The sequence below is a fragment of the Plectropomus leopardus genome, chromosome 14 (genome assembly GCF_026936395.1).
Source record: "Plectropomus leopardus strain MGB_pleo_1.0 chromosome 14, ASM2693639v1, whole genome shotgun sequence".
In the NCBI taxonomy this organism is placed as follows: domain Eukaryota; kingdom Metazoa; phylum Chordata; class Actinopteri; order Perciformes; family Serranidae; genus Plectropomus; species Plectropomus leopardus.
The window spans coordinates 24,445,230-24,465,137 of NC_142189.1; the positions used below are offsets into that span (position 1 = coordinate 24,445,230).

General features: G+C 37.1%; 1 long non-coding RNA gene across 1 annotated transcript in view; it reads right to left on the reverse strand.

Annotated features, from left to right (window-relative positions):
* Positions 1-15,370, reverse strand: part of LOC148187485 (uncharacterized) — a 68,382-nt gene extending 53,012 nt beyond the window's left edge. The window contains exons 1-2 of the long non-coding RNA XR_015778762.1: positions 15,246-15,370; positions 13,031-13,156 (exon numbers count right to left, since the gene is read on the reverse strand). This is a non-coding gene — a long non-coding RNA (uncharacterized LOC148187485). The remainder of the gene's footprint in view (positions 1-13,030; positions 13,157-15,245) is intronic.
* Between the last annotated feature and the right edge of the window lie 4,538 nt (positions 15,371-19,908).

The window sequence follows — 19,908 nt, forward strand, 5'->3', positions numbered from 1 at the left end:
TTGGGACATGTCATATTTTGACATTTTTGCCATACTATAGCCTTGCCTTTTCGGTCATTTTTTCAACATGCATTTTTAAGGTGATTTAGGTGGTTTTTGCAACATTCTATGCTATGGCGTGTCTTGGCACGCTCTTTTATGCTGTTTTGAGGTGTTTCCAGCTGTTTTTGGGACATGTCATATTTTGACATTTTTGCCATACTATAGCCTTGCCTTTTCGGTCATTTTTTCAACATGCATTTTTAAGGTGATTTAGGTGGTTTTTGCAAAAATCTTTGCATTGGCATGTCTTGGCACGCTCTTTTATGCTGTTTTGAGGTGTTTCCAGCCGTTTTTTGGGATATGTCATATTTTGACATTTTTGCCATACTATAGCCTTGCCTTTTCGGTCATTTTTTCAACATGCATTATTCTGGTGATTTTGATAGTTTTTGCAACATTCTATGCTATGGCGTGTCTTGGCACGCTCTTTTATGGTGTTTTGAGGTGTTTCCAGCTGTTTTTGGGACATGTCATATTTTGACATTTTTGCCATACTATAGCCTTGCCTTTTTCGGTCATTTTTCAACATGCATTTTTAAGGTGATTTAGGTGGTTTTTGCAACATTCTATGCTATGGTGTGCCTTGGCACGCTCTTTTATGCTGTTTTGAGGTGTTTCCAGCTGTTTTTGGGACATGTCATATTTTGACATTTTTGCCATACTATAGCCTTGCCTTTTCGGTCATTTTTTCAACATGCATTTTTAAGGTGATTTAGGTGGTTTTTGCAAAAATCTTTGCATTGGCATGTCTTGGCACGCTATTTTATGCTGTTTTGAGGTGTTTCCAGCTGTTTTTGGGACATGTCATATTTTGACATTTTTGCCATACTATAGCCTTGCCTTTTCGGTCATTTTTTCAACATGCATTTTTAAGGTGATTTAGGTGGTTTTTGCAAAAATCTTTGCATTGGCATGTCTTGGCACGCTCTTTTATGCTGTTTTGAGGTGTTTCCAGCCACTTTTTTTGGGATATGTCATATTTTGACATTTTTGCCATACTATAGCCTTGCCTTTTCGGTCATTTTTTCAACATGCATTATTCTGGTGATTTTGATAGTTTTTGCAACATTCTATGCTATGGCGTGTCTTGGCACGCTCTTTTATGGTGTTTTGAGGTGTTTCCAGCTGTTTTTGGGACATGTCATATTTTGACATTTTTGCCATACTATAGCCTTGCCTTTTCGGTCATTTTTTCAACATGCATTTTTAAGGTGATTTAGGTGGTTTTTGCAACATTCTATGCTATGGTGTGCCTTGGCACGCTTTTTTATGCTGTTTTGAGGTGTTTCCAGCTGTTTTTGGGACATGTCATATTTTGACATTTTTGCCATACTATAGCCTTGCCTTTTCGGTCATTTTTTCAACATGCATTTTTCTGGTGATTTTGATAGTTTTTGCAACATTCTATGCTATGGCGTGTCTTGGCATGCTCTTTTATGCTGTTCTGAGGTGTTTCCAGCTGTTTTTGGGACATGTCATATTTTGACATTTTTGCCATACTATAGCCTTGCCTTTTCGGTCATTTTTTCAACATGCATTTTTAAGGTGATTTAGGTGGTTTTTGCAAAAATCTTTGCATTGGCATGTCTTGGCACGCTCTTTTATGCTGTTTTGAGGTGTTTCCAGCCGTTTTTTGGGATATGTCATATTTTGACATTTTTGCCATACTATAGCCTTGCCTTTTCGGTCATTTTTTCAACATGCATTATTCTGGTGATTTTGATAGTTTTTGCAACATTCTATGCTATGGCGTGTCTTGGCACGCTCTTTTATGGTGTTTTGAGGTGTTTCCAGCTGTTTTTGGGACATGTCATATTTTGACATTTCTGCCATACTATAGCCTTGCCTTTTCGGTCATTTTTTCAACATGCATTTTTAAGGTGATTTAGGTGGTTTTTGCAACATTCTATGCTATGGTGTGCCTTGGCACGCTCTTTTATGCTGTTTTGAGGTGTTTCCAGCTGTTTTTGGGACATGTCATATTTTGACATTTTTGCCATACTATAGCCTTGCCTTTTCGGTCATTTTTTCAACATGCATGTTTAAGGTGATTTAGGTGGTTTTTGCAAAAATCTTTGCATTGGCATGTCTTGGCACGCTCTTTTATGCTGTTTTGAGGTGTTTCCAGCTGTTTTTGGGACATGTCATATTTTGACATTTTTGCCATACTATAGCCTTGCCTTTTCGGTCATTTTTTCAACATGCATTTTTAAGGTGATTTAGGTGGTTTTTGCAAAAATCTTTGCATTGGCATGTCTTGGCACGCTCTTTTATGCTGTTTTGAGGTGTTTCCAGCCGTTTTTTGGGATATGTCATATTTTGACATTTTTGCCATACTATAGCCTTGCCTTTTCGGTCATTTTTTCAACATGCATTTTTAAGGTGATTTAGGTGGTTTTTGCAAAAATCTTTGCATTGGCATGTCTTGGCACGCTCTTTTATGCTGTTTTGAGGTGTTTCCAGCCGTTTTTTGGGATATGTCATATTTTGACATTTTTGCCATACTATAGCCTTGCCTTTTCGGTCATTTTTTCAACATGCATTATTCTGGTGATTTTGATAGTTTTTGCAACATTCTATGCTATGGCGTGTCTTGGCACGCTCTTTTATGCTGTTTTGAGGTGTTTCCAGCTGTTTTTGGGACATGTCATATTTTGACATTTTTGCCATACTATAGCCTTGCCTTTTCGGTCATTTTTTCAACATGCATTTTTAAGGTGATTTAGGTGGTTTTTGCAACATTCTATGCTATGGTGTGCCTTGGCACGCTCTTTTATGCTGTTTTGAGGTGTTTCCAGCTGTTTTTGGGACATGTCATATTTTGACATTTTTGCCATACTATAGCCTTGCCTTTTCGGTCATTTTTTCAACATGCATTTTTAAGGTGATTTAGGTGGTTTTTGCAAAAATCTTTCAATTGGCATGTCTTGGCATGCTCTTTTATCCTGTTTTGAGGTGTTTCCAGCTGTTTTTGGGACATGTCATATTTTGACATTTTTGCCATACTATAGCCTTGCCTTTTCGGTCATTTTTTCAACATGCATTTTTAAGGTGATTTAGGTGGTTTTTGCAAAAATCTTTGCATTGGCATGTCTTGGCACGCTATTTTATGCTGTTTTGAGGTGTTTCCAGCTGTTTTTGGGACATGTCATATTTTGACATTTTTGCCATACTATAGCCTTGCCTTTTCGGTCATTTTTTCAACATGCATTTTTAAGGTGATTTAGGTGGTTTTTGCAAAAATCTTTGCATTGGCATGTCTTGGCACGCTCTTTTATGCTGTTTTGAGGTGTTTCCAGCTGTTTTTGGGACATGTCATATTTTGACATTTTTGCCATACTATAGCCTTGCCTTTTCGGTCATTTTTTCAACATGCATTTTTAAGGTGATTTAGGTGGTTTTTGCAAAAATCTTTGCATTGGCATGTCTTGGCACGCTCTTTTATGCTGTTTTGAGGTGTTTCCAGCCGTTTTTTGGGATATGTCATATTTTGACATTTTTGCCATACTATAGCCTTGCCTTTTCGGTCATTTTTTCAACATGCATTATTCTGGTGATTTTGATAGTTTTTGCAACATTCTATGCTATGGCGTGTCTTGGCACGCTCTTTTATGGTGTTTTGAGGTGTTTCCAGCTGTTTTTGGGACATGTCATATTTTGACATTTTTGCCATACTATAGCCTTGCCTTTTCGGTCATTTTTTCAACATGCATTTTTAAGGTGATTTAGGTGGTTTTTGCAACATTCTATGCTATGGTGTGCCTTGGCACGCTCTTTTATGCTGTTTTGAGGTGTTTCCAGCTGTTTTTGGGACATGTCATATTTTGACATTTTTGCCATACTATAGCCTTGCCTTTTCGGTCATTTTTCAACATGCATTTTTAAGGTGATTTAGGTGGTTTTTGCAAAAATCTTTGCATTGGCATGTCTTGGCACGCTATTTTATGGTGTTTTGAGGTGTTTCCAGCTGTTTTTGGGACATGTCATATTTTGACATTTTTGCCATACTATAGCCTTGCCTTTTCGGTCATTTTTTCAACATGCATTTTTAAGGTGATTTAGGTGGTTTTTGCAAAAATCTTTGCATTGGCATGTCTTGGCACGCTCTTTTATGCTGTTTTGAGGTGTTTCCAGCCACTTTTTTTGGGATATGTCATATTTTGACATTTTTGCCATACTATAGCCTTGCCTTTTCGGTCATTTTTTCAACATGCATTATTCTGGTGATTTTGATAGTTTTTGCAACATTCTATGCTATGGCGTGTCTTGGCACGCTCTTTTATGGTGTTTTGAGGTGTTTCCAGCTGTTTTTGGGACATGTCATATTTTGACATTTTTGCCATACTATAGCCTTGCCTTTTCGGTCATTTTTTCAACATGCATTTTTAAGGTGATTTAGGTGGTTTTTGCAAAAATCTTTGCATTGGCATGTCTTGGCACGCTCTTTTATGCTGTTTTGAGGTGTTTCCAGCTGTTTTTGGGACATGTCATATTTTGACATTTTTGCCTAACTATAGCCTTGCCTTTTCGGTCATTTTTTCAACATGCATTATTCTGGTGATTTTGATAGTTTTTGCAACATTCTATGCTATGGCGTGTCTTGGCACGCTCTTTTATGGTGTTTTGAGGTGTTTCCAGCTGTTTTTGGGACATGTCATATTTTGACATTTTTGCCATACTATAGCCTTGCCTTTTCGGTCATTTTTTCAACATGCATTTTTAAGGTGATTTAGGTGGTTTTTGCAACATTCTATGCTATGGTGTGCCTTGGCACGCTCTTTTATGCTGTTTTGAGGTGTTTCCAGCTGTTTTTGGGACATGTCATATTTTGACATTTTTGCCATACTATAGCCTTGCCTTTTCGGTCATTTTTTCAACATGCATTTTTAAGGTGATTTAGGTGGTTTTTGCAAAAATCTTTGCATTGGCATGTCTTGGCACGCTATTTTATGCTGTTTTGAGGTGTTTCCAGCTGTTTTTGGGACATGTCATATTTTGACATTTTTGCCATACTATAGCCTTGCCTTTTCGGTCATTTTTTCAACATGCATTTTTAAGGTGATTTAGGTGGTTTTTGCAACATTCTATGCTATGGTGTGTCTTGGCACGCTCTTTTATGCTGTTTTGAGGTGTTTCCAGCTGTTTTTGGGACATGTCATATTTTGACATTTTTGCCATACTATAGCCTTGCCTTTTCGGTCATCATTTCAACATGCATTTTTCAGGTGATTTAGGTGGTTTTTGCAACATTCTATGCTATGGTGTGTCTTGGCACGCTCTTTTATGCTGTTTTGAGGTGTTTCCAGCTGTTTTTGGGACATGTCATATTTTGACATTTTTGCCATACTATAGCCTTGCCTTTTCGGTCATTTTTTCAACATGCATTTTTAAGGTGATTTAGGTTGTTTTTGCAAAAATCTTTCAATTGGCATGTCTTGGCATGCTCTTTTATCCTGTTTTGAGGTGTTTTCAGCTGTTTTTGGGACATGTCATATTTTGACATTTTTGCCATACTATAGCCTTGCCTTTTCGGTCATTTTTTCAACATGCATTTTTAAGGTGATTTAGGTGGTTTTTGCAAAAATCTTTGCATTGGCATATCTTGGCATGCTCCTTTATCCTGTTTTGAGGTGTTTTCAGCTGTTTTTGGGACATGTCATATTTTGACATTTTTGCCATACTATAGCCTTGCCTTTTCGGTCATTTTTTCAACATGCATTATTCTGGTGATTTTGATAGTTTTTGCAACATTCTATGCTATGGCGTGTCTTGGCACGCTCTTTTATGCTGTTTTGAGGTGTTTCCAGCTGTTTTTGGGACATGTCATATTTTGACATTTTTGCCATACTATAGCCTTGCCTTTTCGGTCATTTTTTCAACATGCATTTTTAAGGTGATTTAGGTTGTTTTTGCAAAAATCTTTGCATTGGCATGTCTTGGCATGCTCTTTTATCCTGTTTTGAGGTGTTTCCAGCTGTTTTTGGGACATGTCATATTTTGACATTTTTGCCATACTATAGCCTTGCCTTTTCGGTCATTTTTTCAACATGCATTTTTAAGGTGATTTGGGTGGTTTTTGCAACATTCTATGCTATGGTGTGCCTTGGCACGCTTTTTTATCCTGTTTTGAGGTGTTTCCAGCTGTTTTTGGGACATGTCATATTTTGACATTTTTGCCATACTATAGCCTTGCCTTTTCGGTCATTTTTTCAACATGCATTTTTAAGGTGATTTAGGTGGTTTTTGCAAAAATCTTTGCATTGGCATGTCTTGGCATGCTCTTTTATCCTGTTTTGAGGTGTTTTCAGCTGTTTTTGGGACATGTCATATTTTGACATTTTTGCCCTACTATAGCCTTGCCGTTTCGGTCATTTTTTCAACATGCATTTTTAAGGTGATTTAGGTGGTTCTTGCAACATTCTATGCAATGGTGTGTCTTGGCACGCTCTTTTATGATGATTTGAGGTGTTTCCAGCTGTTTTTGGGACATGTCATATTTTGACATTTTTGCCATACTATAGCCTTGCCTTTTCAGTCATTTTTTCAACATGCATTATTCTGGTGATTTTGATAGTTTTTGCAACATTCTATGCAATGGTGTGTCTTGGCACGCTATTTTATGCTGTTTTGAGGTGTTTCCAGCTGTTTTTGGGACATGTCATATTTTGACATTTTTGCCATACTATAGCCTTGCCTTTTCGGTCATTTTTTCAACATGCATTTTTAAGGTGATTTAGGTTGTTTTTGCAAAAATCTTTCAATTGGCATGTCTTGGCATGCTCTTTTATCCTGTTTTGAGGTGTTTTCAGCTGTTTTTGGGACATGTCATATTTTGACATTTTTGCCATACTATAGCCTTGCCTTTTCGGTCATTTTTTCAACATGCATTATTCTGGTGATTTTGATAGTTTTTGCAACATTCTATGCTATGGCGTGTCTTGGCACGCTCTTTTATGGTGTTTTGAGGTGTTTCCAGCTGTTTTTGGGACATGTCATATTTTGACATTTTTGCCATACTATAGCCTTGCCTTTTCGGTCATTTTTTCAACATGCATTTTTAAGGTGATTTAGGTGGTTTTTGCAACATTCTATGCTATGGCATGTCTTGGCACGCTCTTTTATGCTGTTTTGAGGTGTTTCCAGCTGTTTTTGGGACATGTCATATTTTGACATTTTTGCCATACTATAGCCTTGCCTTTTCGGTCATTTTTTCAACATGCATTTTTAAGGTGATTTAGGTGGTTTTTGCAAAAATCTTTCAATTGGCATGTCTTGGCATGCTCTTTTATCCTGTTTTGAGGTGTTTTCAGCTGTTTTTGGGACATGTCATATTTTGACATTTTTGCCATACTATAGCCTTGCCTTTTCGGTCATTTTTTCAACATGCATTTTTAAGGTGATTTAGGTGGTTTTTGCAAAAATCTTTGCATTGGCATGTCTTGGCACGCTATTTTATGCTGTTTTGAGGTGTTTCCAGCTGTTTTTGGGACATGTCATATTTTGACATTTTTGCCATACTATAGCCTTGCCTTTTCGGTCATTTTTTCAACATGCATTTTTAAGGTGATTTAGGTGGTTTTTGCAAAAATCTTTGCATTGGCATGTCTTGTCACGCTCTTTTATCCTGTTTTGAGGTGTTTTCAGCTGTTTTTGGGACATGTCATATTTTGACATTTTTGCCATACTATAGCCTTGCCTTTTCGGTCATTTTTTCAACATGCATTATTCTGGTGATTTTGATAGTTTTTGCAACATTCTATGCTATGGCGTGTCTTGGCACGCTCTTTTATGCTGTTTTGAGGTGTTTCCAGCTGTTTTTGGGACATGTCATATTTTGATATTTTTGCCATACTATAGCCTTGCCTTTTCAGTCATTTTTTCAACATGCATTATTCTGGTGATTTTGATAGTTTTTGCAACATTCTATGCAATGGTGTGTCTTGGCACGCTCTTTTATGGTGTTTTGAGGTGTTTCCAGCTGTTTTTGGGACATGTCATATTTTGACATTTTTGCCATACTGTAGACTTGCCTTTTCGGACATTTTTTCAACATGCATTATTCTAGTGATTTTGATAGTTTTTGCAACATTCTATGCTATGGCGTGTCTTGGCATGCTCTTGTATGCTGTTTAGAGGTGTTTTCAGCTGTTTTTGGGACATGTCATATTTTGACATTTTTGCCATACTATAGCCTTGCCTTCGTGGTCATTTTTTCAACATGCATTATTTTGGTGTTTTTGGCCATTTTTGCAAAAATCTATGCTATGGCATGTCCTGACTGGCTCTTTTATTATGTTTTGAGGTGTTGTCAGTTGTTTTTGGGACATGTCATATTTTGATATTTTTGCCATACCATAGCCTTGCCTTCTTGGTCATTTTTTCAACATGCATTATTATGGTGTTTTTGGCCAGTTTTGCAAAAATCTATGCTATGGCATGTCCTGATTGGCTCTTTTATTATGTTTTGAGGTGTTTTCAGCTGTTTTTGCGACATGTCATATTTTGACATTTTTGCCATTGCCTTGCCTTCTCGGTCATTTTTTCAACATGCATTATTTTGGTGTTTTGGGCCATTTTTGCAAAAATCTATGCTATGGCGTGTCTTGGCACGCTATTTCATGCTGTTTAGAGGTATTTTCAGCTCTTTTTGGGACATGTCATATTTTGACATTTTTGCCATACTATAGCCTTGCTGTTTCGGTCGTTGTGTCAACATGCATTATTCTGGTGTTTTTGGCTGTTTTTACAAAAATCTATGCCATGGTGTGTCTTGGCATGCTATTTAATACTGTCTTGAGGTGTTTTCAGCTCTTTTTGTGACATGTCATATTTTGACATTTTTGCCATACTATAGCCTTGCCATTTCTGTCAATCCAACATGCATTATTATAGTGTTTTTTTTTGTTTTTGTTTTACCATTTTTGCAATATTCTATGGTATGGCGTGTTTCGGCACACTCTTTTGTTTTGAGGTGTTTTCAGTTGTTTTTTGGACATGTCATTTTTTGACATTCTTGCCATACTATAGCCTTGCCTCATTTTTTCGACATGCATTTTCCTGGTGATTTTGGCCGTTTTTGCAAAAATCTTTGCGTTGGAATGGCTATGTGTTTTAAACTGTTTTTGGGACATGCTATATTTTGACATTTTTTGCCATACTATAGTATGGCATCTTTGGTTGTTTCTTTTTATTACATGTCTTGGCACGTTATCCTATTTGGTTAACAGCTGTTTTGGGGACATGTCATATTTTGATATGTTTTGAAATACTATACTATGACGTTTTCTGTAAGTTTTTCACAATGCCATACTATGATGTTTTTGCACAACATTCTACGGTAACGTGTCTTTACATGCTATACTATGTTTTTTTCAAGTGTTTTTTTTTTTAAATTTCATATTTCTACATCGTTTTCAGTCGTTTTTTCAACATGACATTTTATCATGTTTATGGATCTTTTTTTACAATATACTACACTTTTTGTGATTGTGGATGGCATTCAATGCTTTGATATTTTTTCATTGTTTTTGACGAAATACTATATTATGTTTATTAATGATTTTTTGTGACAAACTAGTGCATGAGGTTTTTTCATATTTTTGAGGACATGCTTCACTATAACGTTCTTTTGTGATATTGGAAGATGTACTATTTTATGATATTCTATCATGATTTTTGATAACATACTTCACTATGAATTTATTTCATTACTTTGGTAGACATACTATACTATTACACTTAATCAAATTTTTTGAACCACTATAGATTGCGGTCACACAATATTGTGTCATTCAAAAATTTGTTAAAACATCATTTTAAAGCTCGTTGTTCAAAAATTGGTTAAAACGTCATACTATAGCACGTCTTTCAAAAATCTTTAAAAATGTCATACTATAGCATGTCATTAAAATATAGATCAAAATGTCATACTATAGCATGTTTGTGTGAAAACTGATCAAAACGTCATATTTTAACAATTGATCAAAATGTCATATCATTCTTTGTCATTCAAAAATTGGTCAAAATGTCACACTACAGCACTCCCTTCAAAAAATGGTGATAACGTTACACTACAGCATTTATTCAAAAATTGATCACACTGCATATTTCAGCATGTCATTAAAAAATTATCAAAATGTCATACCGTACCATTTTGTTCAAAAATTGGTGAAAATGTCATATTTTAGCATGAAATGTTTTTCTATAGTATGTCATTTAAAAAATTCTTAAAAAGGGTCATACGCATGTTGTTAAGGATATCACAAAAAAAATGTTGTATAGTATGATACTGATAATAACTTGAAAAAAAAATAGTATGTAGTATGTCAAAAAAAAACAGTGTGGAATCACTGTAAATAGTACATCATTACAATTGTTAAAAAAAAAGTTAGTACTCCATTTTGGAAATCACTCACAACATTAAAACTCATAACACATTACTATGTCATAAAAAAAGTTATGAAGTAATATGTTAAAAAAAATCAGTATATCACACCATATTTTTATAGTATAGTGTGTACCAAATAAGTCATCATATAGACATTGAGAAAAAAGTTATTTCACTGTAGACAGTAAATATCACAATTATATAGTATGAAAAAAAAAATCTTTTTTATAATTTGCCATATAAACAAATAGTAGTAATAGATTTGAAAACACCATTAAATAGTCACACATCACAGAAAACGTGACAGTAGAGACCCCTTTAACCCAGACAGTGCGCAGACATAAACAGAGTGATGAAAACCACCGATGATAGTTAGAATTGTTAAAATATGTCTATTTAAACAAGTGGATTTCAATTTATCTGCAAGAACAAATTCAATGGCTCGGTATTTGCAAGCTTGGTTCTTTTAGTTACTTAGACCTGTACACTTTCTGTTCTGTGTATATTTATTCATAGAAATGTTTCTTTTAGAACCTTATCAAGACTTCATACAGAATTAAAAACCTAGCAGTAGGACCAAACCGTCTATAGCCACTTTATTTGTCACACTTTGACAATATATCAATTCAATACAAAAGCTCGACAGTAGCGTCTACCATGTTCAGATTGTGTTGTTAAATCCAGATATGTTTTATACTGAGATCATAGTTAAAGGTGTTGAACTGGACAATGTTAAATCAGGCATTTCTATTCTCTCCCCCTCTATTTACAGTCATGAGGAGGTTAAATTAGAAAGACCTTTGAAAAACATTCAGTATCAGTACCATCCCCAACTATGACCTCAATGCTAAAACATACAGTTTAATTAACAGCATTGACCGTAAAGTAAAGTAGTCATACTTTACTCTATTTTCTGAGTCATTCTAGAGACTTTTATTACACTGAATGCCTTTATTATTATTATTATTATTATTATTATTTGAGAAAGCAGCTCTGAAAATAAAAAGGTTTATATACTGTGTTACATTACTGTTGCTAATAGTGTGTCTGCTTATGCCAATGACCTGTAGATGTCAATGGTGACGGTGAGAGCAGCTTGCAGACAGCAAAGTTGTACAAAACACGCCGATGCTCCTGAATTCAGCGTCTCTGCATGAGGACGTTTTTGTTGTCCGAAAATCATAGCAGGACAAATGCCACGTTTTTGTTGTTTTGTTTTTTTTTCAGATTGAATAAAGCTTTTTGAACAATGGACAGGCTCTCCTGTGACACTGTTTTGCTGTTTGACTCTCAAACCCCTGTACGTTGCAATACAACAGCTTGTTATCGGGTGTTTAAAACAGGATGAAGGGAGAAGTTGAAACAAAGCTCAGACATATTGTAGCACAGTGTGGTGAGTGCTTAGCTGCACCATCAGCACTATGTACCAAGTGCAGAGCTGATCCCTGATGGGAGAAAAATGATCCCAGTAAGGCCATAAAGAAAGACTCCAGTCTGCTTTTTAACATGATGGAGAGCAGCACCAGCACAGCTGGCACCCGAGGAATATAGTTTGCTGTCACTAGCAAATACATACTGGCAGCTGCTCAAGCCTCTACATGTAGACATATTTACAATGCAGGGATAATCCTGCTGGGGTCTCCATTCACCCTGTCAGAGCTTATGTGCAATAATGACCAGCTCACTGTACATAATCCTCCTTATTACACTACTACTTTACCAAAGTAAGCTGTATTGGTTTGACACAAAATATTTATTTAAAATGATTTTATTTTTTTTAAACCGGCACTCTTCAAGGCTTCTTACACTTATAAGCAAGACCCAAAAACATAAAAGTACCTGTAACAGAGTCCCTCAAATTGAAGCAAACGCTGCCTGTTAAAATGCAGCCTCTAATCCAGGGGTCTCAACCTCACATTACCACTGACAAGGTTGTTCTCTTCTATAATGAGAACTCCAGCTTTTTATCTTTCTCCACCTCTTCCACATCCCCACTGATCTGTATGTTTAATAGATTCATGCAGCTTGACATAACTTTCAGTGATTGGCAGATCAGAGCGAAAGCAATTGCATTAAATACCATACAAAAATGACTGTCCTCCTCTCTTAAAACCTCCTGTCTGCCCTAGCAGCCTGGTGGTTAACCCTTTGAGAGCTGAGAAAATTCCCTTAATTTCTTTCAAAAACAGTGGAAGAAGGGAATGAGCAACAAAAGCAGAAATTACCCCTAAAAATGCAAAAAAAATACTAAAAAAGTGAGAAATAATTAAATACATTACAATACAATTATTATTGAAAATAAAATAATTAAAATAAAAATGAAAATGGAGGGGGGAAAAATCAACAAGGCAAACAAGACGTTGAAAAAGTGCTTTAAAATGTATAATTCTGTAACATAATTTAAAATATGTAATTATATGGTTTTCCCTAGCTTTTGAGGTTTTTTTAAACCTTAAATTTTTCCTTAGCTTTTTTGAAAATAAATGTTATAAATCTACTAATTTCTTGCAGTTTGTGGAACATTTCTTACCCAGTTGCTTATTGCCTTTTCCCCCATGTATTTTTAAAAAGAAATGCACAGAAGTTAAGAGGTTTAAATACCTGTGAAAGGCATCTGAAAGCAGCAAAAGAAAAGGGATGTCACTCCAGGTTTCAAAAGGGTTAAAGCACACCACATAACCGTCAAGTCTCCGATTCTCTCTTGCCATCTTTTTCTGCCATTGTTGCCTGTCAAATAAATACAAATATTTTAAAAAAATGGCACAAACTGTCCTCCAGGTCAGCCTGTTCTTTTGGTTTAGAAAGGCACTTTGGTTCGAGTGTGCTTTGGGCTGTGTGACCATAGAAACCATGGGTCATTGTAACTGTGAACTCACCAACTCCATTGTAGAAGGTCAGGGAAACACAACCTTGACAAAACAATATGTTCTGGGGCAAATAATATCATACTCTTGTCTCTGAGTCATTCTGGTGTACTGCATTAGGATTATCTTTTACATTGCTGTGCAGGAGTCTGTGTTTCTAAAATCTCTACAACTGAGGTGCAAACCACTGGCTGCATGCAGGGGCGTAGCCATCATCTCAGCAGACTGTTCAGGAATAAGCCGACTTTTACTGAGTGATTTATCAGCCTCTCACATTCAATTGCGCCTCTCCTTAGCGGCTAAAGAACCAAATAACCACAAACAGCCACAACACAGCACCCGGGGACCCACTCAAGTTCTTTAAAATTTTCAAAATCAAATGTTTAAGCTGCCTAGTTCTGGTTGAGTGACACAGAATGACCCTCAAGCATCTGCAGGGTAAGCAGCCAGATGATTAAGTGCCCAGTGGAAATTAATCTCAGAGTCGTCTTTATCCAGTTATAACCTGTCCTCACCTGTGAAGCCTCAGGCTGATGGTCAGTGCTGCAGACTGCTCTCTGTCCTGACCGCTGTGTGCTGCTTTCTCCCTGCTCTGTCTATTGCAATAATACAGATAATTAAGAATAGTAGTTGTGAAATAGCTGTGGAAATTAATCTCAAAGTCACTTTTATGCCATAGATATGTTTTCTCAGCCAATTATAATTTCTCCTCACCTGTGAACAGGGCTGTGGGAAGACGTTTCTATTTGGGGGTGCTGAGTTTTTTTCTAAAGGCATATAACCCCTTTATATTGTAACATTCAATTATAACATGCGCCACTGCAATATGGATCAGAAATATGTCACCACACACACTCACAAGAACAGCTTACTCATAGTTTACTCGTAGTTTTAGAGGTTAAGTCAATCACAGCACTGCACACAAATCCAAAACACAGTATTTTAACCTCAAAAGGTTCCCTCGCGCAGACACACACAAACACGCACGCGTCCGCGCATATACGCAGACACAAACAAAAAGTGCCTAGTAAAAAAAAGTGTGCTAGTCTTTAAACTATTATGCGCCTGTTTTGTAAAAAAACAAAACAAAACAAAACAAAACGGGACCATCAACACACTGCGCACAGCAGACAAGAACATACCCAAATTCGCAGTTTCAAGCGATCCTAAAAGGCCAACTTGCACAGTATAAAACAACAGCCAAACACATTTTTGCAGCGCAATTATCCGCGTAAAATAACTGCGCAATAATGGTGTTAAACTGCACGGCGGCAGCTCATAACAGAGCAGACACTGCACCATGGCTGGATTTATGCTTCACTTATGTTATTCCAAAAGTGGCTTAGAGCTCAGAGGTTGATGAGAGAAAGTCACTCATAAGTACAATAATGTCCAAACTGTCCAAGCTGTCTGTGTGCACACTCATCAGCGACACGTGAGTGAGTCTACAGCAAGCCGACCTACAGTAGCCTACGGAATACCCGTTGACCATAATACGTAGCCTTATTTTAATAACTAGTGATTATTAAGTGTTTCTAATTAATTTTAAAAACTCCCTTAAGTCCTATGTCTTTGAAAAAAAAATCCTTTATTTTTTCATTTTAAAGAGTGTTGTGATGTTAGCCTTCTCCAGCAGAGGATGCTGCACCCCTATGTCCCACGGCCATGCCTGTGAAGCCCTTGCATGACCACCAGTGTTGCCTTCTGGTCCACCTTCTCCTCCCTGCTTTTTCTATTGTAGTATTAAAGAATAAAATATGCGTGCAAAGCAACAGTGAGCGCACATTTTGCGCAGAAATTAAGGAGGAGTGGGTCTATCCCTAGCATGAAGCTAGCTAGCCAGCCATGGGTAACAATAACAGCATTCATGCTCACAGAGCTATATTGACCTCTAATTAATTTGACATCACTTAGCTGACATTATCAACAGGCAACAGCATGAGTCAACTTACACGGTTTGTTTAGAAGGAGTGCGAGTTTTTTGCCTTTCGCTGGTAGGTTTGCTGCGCGTTATTTGTGGTATTTTAGTCAAAACCGACAGTTCAGAGCACAGCTGCCAGCGCACGTCTCAACTGCGTCACGTGATCACAACAACACAGCGCGTGTACTCCGCTGCCCAATCATGGTGCGTTTCAAGACCGCTCGGAAAAACGAGGTACGACATGTTACAAATTAATTGAACGGTTGTAAAAAGTGCGAAGGACAGAGGACACAGATACAGGAAGTGCGGGGGACATGTCCCACGCGTACCCCGCTTCCGTTAAGCGCCTGACTGTATGAATAATGGATGAAGCTACCGTGATGTCACCCACTGGTTTTGGGTGACACCAGGGTAGCTTGGACTGCCATATCAAAGCTTTTAGCTCGGCATTTCAGCTGTCTCCAACGAGGTTTTATGAAGCCAGAAATCCACATTTGGCTGGAGCTTATGAGGAGCCAGAGGTGGATCTGACTGAGGGGTCAAGGACACTATCAGCAAACAGCCTGTCATTCAAAGCAGCCTTTAAAGTTATGCATGGCTTTTAGCCTTAGAACAATGAAAACCAGTAAGCTATTAAAATAATAATAATAATTATAAAAAAAAAAATACAATTGTCATGAATGGAGAAAAGGAGAAAATAGCTAGCCAGAGAAATTAGCTGTAGAGACCAAAATAATTTTTGTAGCAGCCTGTAAACATGTTCATTTCTGCAGTATTTTTATTTGACTCGCTTCCGGAGCCAGCCTCAAGTGGCCGCTAAAAGAACTGCAGTTTTTGGCGCTTCCCACTTTGGCCTCATTTTTCAGCTTGGAGATTGGTGCTTGGTGCAAAGATGTGATGTGGTCAGATGTAACAATAAATCTTAAAGATTTTGGCGCCATCCTAGTTTAAGTTTGCTCTTGTCTAGTAATGACAAATTTAAGCTTAAAGACTGAATTAAAAGTAGGCTAACCGATATTGTTTTACAGCCTGTAGTATAGTACATTGAGAGCCAAAGAATATCATCTCTTTGCCATTTAATTTAATGCATGTTATCAACTTAACCTCAAAATACATCAGCAAATACTGTTTGCAATATGTCAAATGATCATCCTCCTCACTTGTCATCAAGTGTAATAAGTGAGGACACATAAAGTGAGGAACTAAAGGAAATTGTATTTATTTTGTTAAATAATTGTTGGGTTTAGCTTCTCTCTTAAGTTGCCTGTCGTTGCTTTAAAAAGCTGTTGCAACATTAAATACTGTTTAAAGAACAATTACTATCGGCATAAAAGCAACAGAAATTCCACCGTTAACAGAACAGCTACAGCTAGGACACAGTGACACCTTTTCACAGGTGTCATTGCAGGTTTTAGTGTGATGCCTCATGTACGGGTTTATGCCAGCGTGTGGAAATGGGCTCTTTTATCTCGAAACATAATTCTTGGATTGCAACACTTCTTGAAACTGAGGTCAGACTGAATGTCAGTGAAAACTAGTCCAGCATCTTTATAAGCACTGTTTGATTTCCTCATGAATGTCTAGAGACTTGTACTCTCCTTGCCCTTTTGTTTCCTTGTTTTGCAGCTCTTCCATACTCTCTTAAGGAAGTCAGGCTCCTCACTGAGCCATGGCACTGCTTTTATCTCTATAAAATGTATCGATCACAACACAAAATTAATTTGATATTTTTTCTTTTGTCATGATTGTTTGCTCTGCCTGTTTTTAGCTGGATTTATGTCTAGTGTGTGTTTTTTCTTATTCCTGTAAGGGGCAATAGAGTCAAGGGTAGTGAAATACATACAATTAAAAAGACTCCTCAGCTTGCGTCAAATCTGCAGTTAAGCACAGCAGGGATTCTAACACGAGAGTCTCAGACACCTTTTAATCTACCTCCTACAGCTTGCTACACCATAAAGACTGACGTCCTAAATAGAAGTAAAGGCAATGCATTAAAAAAACACCTTTTTAGAGAGACTGCAATTCTTCGTCTTAATGCTGTTTAATATGTACAGAGAAAAATAACAGGCTTCTTTGAATGAATGTTGATCTTTAAATTATGAAAGCAGCAGGCTGCTTTGACCCTGTAAGAACTGGATGGGAGGTTTTCTGCATCGGGCTGAGGACATGAGGTCAACAGCTGAGGTCAGTAGTAATGTGTAAAATAAGGAGGACTACAATCACGCTGATTACAGAGTCTGTGGTGTGTAGTGCGGTGGAAAAACCTCTGTAATAACAGCATAAATCCTGCCTCTGACAAACTCAATCGGTAGGATTAGTTAATCTGGTAAATGTTTTTTCCCACTTTGAGAATCTCTGTTTTTTTATTGTGCATAATCCAATCACAAGAACAGATAGAAGTTGTCCAGGACACTAATGTTGGGGTGGGTAAAGGTACTTTGTCACGCAGCCCTGCTGTATGATAGAACATTTCCTGCCTCATTTGTAACACAAATACAGTCTACAAATTGGCCCTTAATTATTGCTCTTTTCGCCACAAGGAGATTAAATTTGTCAAATAATACACTTTAGAGACTTAATAGTTTAAATGAGGCAATTTGAGGATGTCAGGGAGACCATTGTTTCCTCTTAAATTATCTGTCTGCTGAGCTTTAATAGGGTTTGGTGGGAAGGGTGATGGATCGTTGATTAATTGACTGTCGAGACTTTTAATATATGAAATTAAATCAATCAAATAAAGATTTGACTTTTAAGTTTAAACAATGTTTTGTTTCCTATTGCATTATAGTTGTCAGTATAATGGTGTATTTTGAAACACGGTTCAATAAATAGCATTAGCAAATAAAGCAAACAATATGACTTCTTTAAGACAAGGTAGCCATCTCATCTGCCTCTCGTGTCTTTAAGAGGATTGTGGTGGGGACACGGGAAAATGAAGCAGACAGTGTGAAGCATAAGTCAGTTATGTGTTTTTTATATGACTAGGCCTCTACATCTTTAAATATTCCATAGGCTATGCAATGCAGTCAAATAATATGCAATGTGTTGCTGTGAGCTTTAAGTAAAAAAAAAAGTCTTTGTAATTGCTTGGTATAAAGTTTTTACATTAAAAAAAAAATCACAATTAATCAATTATTTGATCAGTAATGTTAACAATGATCTTTGACGAAAGGCCTTAGAACTTATAACCCTAGCCAAGACACACTTAACTGAAATAAAAAAAACTAGTGGTGACGAGGGCCAAATGTCGCATCACCTCGTTTCCTTTGTCGCAGACGGAAAGTTCGACTTGAGCACGTTGCAGGGACTACAACTGATGGCCAACAAAAAGAGGTAATTACTCTTCATACCAGCAGGTGGTGGTAGTCTGTATTTGTCATTTAAAAAGGGAAACAGGAAGACAAGATTATTTCAAGATGTCAGACAGCCAGTTTAGCACATTAAAAACACAGCCCAGTGTTGAAAGAACAAATCATATTTACTGTCCACTGTCAAACAATAACACAAACTGTTTCAAACTCTTTCTACTAAAGTGCGTAATGGCTAAAAATGATTCTAAATTATATGACAAGTTTATCTCGATCTCAAGAATTTTGTCATTTGTGTGTGCTTTCCTCAAAAATCATGTCAACACGGCAAACTAGTGCTAACAGTGTGGGGCACTGCAAAAACTGGGGCAACAGAAGTTCACTGGCAGCTCCGCTTTGACCAACAGCTGATTGTCGGCTTGGTGTGTCAGGGCCTTCAGGGGGTAATAGCGCACCGTTGATGCACTAAAAGTGCTTGTTTTTGCCACTGACAGGTTCAGATTGTTATTTTAAGTGTCTGACAACATTTTGAAAAGGACTCTACAGAGAAATAAATAATTAATTGTTTTTCTTTTCAACGACTTAACATGCAAGACCTCAAAACGAGACTCCTCCCTGGACAATAAACTAGATACACAGTCACATGGTTTTATGCCTCAGTCAAGTTGCACTTACAGTTTACATCCATGTCTGAACACAGGATACTTCACACCCCTGGCAGCACAGAAGGTTTATCCGATCAGCACAGTTTCAAGGTGGGCACCCATGGTTCTTGAGTTATGGCCAAAAACATTTTTAATGAAGTCACTATGACCTCATTAAACCTGACCTTTAAACTGAATCAGTTCATTCTTGAGTCCAAGTGGATATTTGTACCAAATTTGGCACAAACCTCAAGGCCATCTTCAGATATTACATTCACAAGAATGAGAAGGATGCAAGATCTCAGTGACCTTGACCTTTGAACACTAAATTCTAGTCAGCTCATCATTGAGTCTACTCTGTTTGTGACAAATTTGAACAAATTCCTTCAAGGCATGGCATTCACAATGTCACCAAAATCTAATCAGCTCATCGTTGAGTCCAAGTGAATGTTTATGCAAAATTTGCAGAAATTCTCTCAAGGGGTTCTTGAGATATCACATTCACAAAAGGTTTCTAAGGACGGACAACCTGAAAACATTATGCCTCCGGCCTCAGCTATTGCCGACGCAGAGGTGTAAATACAGACCTGATCAAGCTTAAGGCAAAGAAAATTTTACTTATTTATCAGTCACTTGCAATAACAATCTGAGCCTATCAATGGCAAAAACAAGGACTTTTTGTGGACGTACATTGACGATAAATAGAAGCGTGGTTATGTTGCGGCCTGTTTCCCGACTGCTG